This window comes from Asparagus officinalis, chromosome 1, assembly GCF_001876935.1.
Source record: "Asparagus officinalis chromosome 1, Aspof.V1, whole genome shotgun sequence".
In the NCBI taxonomy this organism is placed as follows: Eukaryota; Viridiplantae; Streptophyta; class Magnoliopsida; order Asparagales; family Asparagaceae; genus Asparagus; species Asparagus officinalis.
The window spans coordinates 115,487,534-115,490,222 of NC_033794.1; the positions used below are offsets into that span (position 1 = coordinate 115,487,534).

General features: G+C 36.0%; 1 protein-coding gene across 1 annotated transcript in view; it reads left to right on the forward strand.

Annotated features, from left to right (window-relative positions):
- The window catches only part of LOC109839919, an 11,108-nt gene continuing 8,770 nt past the window's right edge, over nt 352-2,689 (forward strand). The window contains exon 1 of the mRNA XM_020408386.1: nt 352-384. The gene's annotated coding sequence lies outside the window, so the exon portion shown is untranslated. The remainder of the gene's footprint in view (nt 385-2,689) is intronic.

Below are 2,689 nucleotides of genomic sequence, written 5' to 3' on the forward strand. Positions count from 1 at the left end.
TTTATTCTTTAATTCTTCCTTCTCTCCTCTAAAATTCAATTTATTACCTCTTGCATATAAATCAAAACAACCACTCATACAATCACACTTATTCTTTATTCCTAATTGTCACGCACAAAATATAAGAACCAAGTTTAATAATCTCTTAAAATCACCTTCTTCGTGGGATCGATATCTTTTTATACTATAACTTGATAAATTGTGCACTTGCAATTTTGGTACATAATTATGCCGCATCAAGTTTTTGGCGCCGTTGCCGGGGAAGGTGCTAAAATAGGATTTTATTAACTTGATTCTTTAACTTGTGTATTTTTCTTGTGAAGGAACCGCTTGGAGCTTGAAAATCTTGGATTGAAGATCAAGAATTTGGAGCATTGCTTTCGGGTAAGTCTTCTTTCTAGTTTTCAATTCCACCCTCTTTAGCTAGCTTCACAATTAGAGACAATTAGGATTTAAAAAAAAAGATTTTATTTTTGTTGACCATAATAAAATTCATCTTCTCACATTTGATTATTATTGACCATAATTAAAAAAAAGATTTTCTTTTTATCATCCTTTTTAGTCGCTTTTAATTTCTAGGGTTGCATTTCATATAGTGTAGGAATTCACCAAAGTGATTGTAGCACTTGATTTGGCACACACTTAAAACATTCTTAAGGGCAAAACCCCAATCAAGATAAGGTAAGGGATTTCATCACCCTTTCCTTAGCCCACAAATCACTAATTCCTCACTTCACAAATCCAAGCCTTCTAAAACTCATTAGACGTTGGCCCCTAAGGATTCGAGCTCAATAAGGAACAAGAAATCCTTAAGTGAACGGTTTAAGTTTTCTCAGAATAGTTGGTGTCTAAGGCAAGGTTTAGGGGTTGCGTAAAGCGCTCCGCAAGGAAAGAGGTACTTAATTGATCTTTGATCACCCTCTAGTACTATCCTTACCTGGCTAACTACCTGGGTAAAACTTTGATCTTTTCACTGTAGGAATTTTTGGTTAGGAGCTGGTCTAGTGGAGTTAGGCTAAACCCTAGAGTTAGAGTTGATTGAAAAGTGATTGCCTTGATTTGTTTTAGTTAGGATTTTTCTTTTTCTTTATCTTCTCATATTAAAAAAAAACTAATTTTCTTTCTTCTTTCCTTTATAAAAAAAAAACTAAATTTCTTTCTTTCCTTAAAAAAAAAACTAATTTTCCTTAAAAAAAAACTAATTTTCTTTCTTTCTTTCCTTAAAAAAAAACTAATTTTCTTTAAAAAAAAAATTAAAAAAAAACTAATTTTCCTTAAAAAAAACTAATTTTCTTTCTTTCCTTTAAAAAAAAAATTATTTTGGTGTATACAAATTTGGGTTCGGGATAATTTTCATCGCTTAATCCGTGTTGAACCAATCCAAGAAATGGCAAATCAGCCCGTTCTTCAGGATATGTGTTACCCCACCAGAAATGCAATTCCATCTTGCATAAGACTCCCCGAAGTAAATGGAGCAAATTTCGAGCTTAGACCGCATTTCATTAACATGCTTCCCAAATTCCTAGGTAATGAAACAGAAGATGCATATATATTTATCTCGGAATTTGAGGAAGTATGTATTATGATAAAAATGAGAGAATTAACCGAAGATGCGATTAAGCTTAGATTTATTCCATTTGCTCTAAAGGACAAAGCTAAAAAATGGCTGTATAGCTTACCGATAAATTCCATCTCAACTTGGGAGGAATTTGTCACCGTTTTTCTCAAGAAATTTTTCCCTATTCACAAAACGGTAAAGCTTAGGAACAGCATTCAGAATTTCAAAATTGTCCCGGGAGAGCCATTCTGGAAATACTTTGACCGATTTAAAGATCTTTTAATCCAATGTCCTCATCACGGTCTAGAAAAATGGCGATTGTGCCAAGTCATATATGAAGGATTGGACTATTCTTCAAAAACATCTTTAGAATCGATGTGTCAGGGAGATTTTATGAGAAAAAACGCCGATGAAGCTTGGGAATTCCTAGAGAGTCTATCCGAGAAAACAATGCAGTGGGAAAACTGTGATGACAGGGTTTCATCTGTTTCCCAATCTAAGTCTAGTGGTCTTTCCCTGGAGTCAAACATTGCATCTGAAGCGAAGATGGCGACGATTCTGCGGAGGTTAGAAGCCTTAGAAGTTAAGGAACGAGCTCCGGCTCAAATCAATCATATTTCTGCCCCGGGATGTCATAACTGTCAGTCTCCTACCCACGTTTCAGAGGAATGTCCTCTTCTAGGAAACAACCATGCTTTAGAACAGATGAACGCTGCATTCCAGCGCCCTAGAAATGATCCATTTTCTCCAACCTACAATCCAGGTTGGAGAAATCATCCCAATTTTGCTTGGAACCAAGGAAATTCTCATGGAAACCAAAACTTTATTCCCGCGTCAAACCAACAATTCCCTAGGGGAAACACTGTCCCATTCAACGCACCGAACAATTTTTCTAACCCACCTTTTCCAAACCAACATCCTCATCCTCACCAGCCTACAAATCAATCAAATTCCGATCATGACAAACGTTTGAGTGTCTTAGAAAAGGGTTTAGAAGCTATGATCAAAGCTTCTACACAAACTACCAACATGTTGACCCAATCATCCACCACTCTAAATTCATTCATGCAAACCACCGGCCAAGTGCTCAACTCGAACACACAAGCCATAGCCCGGTTAGAAACCCAACTT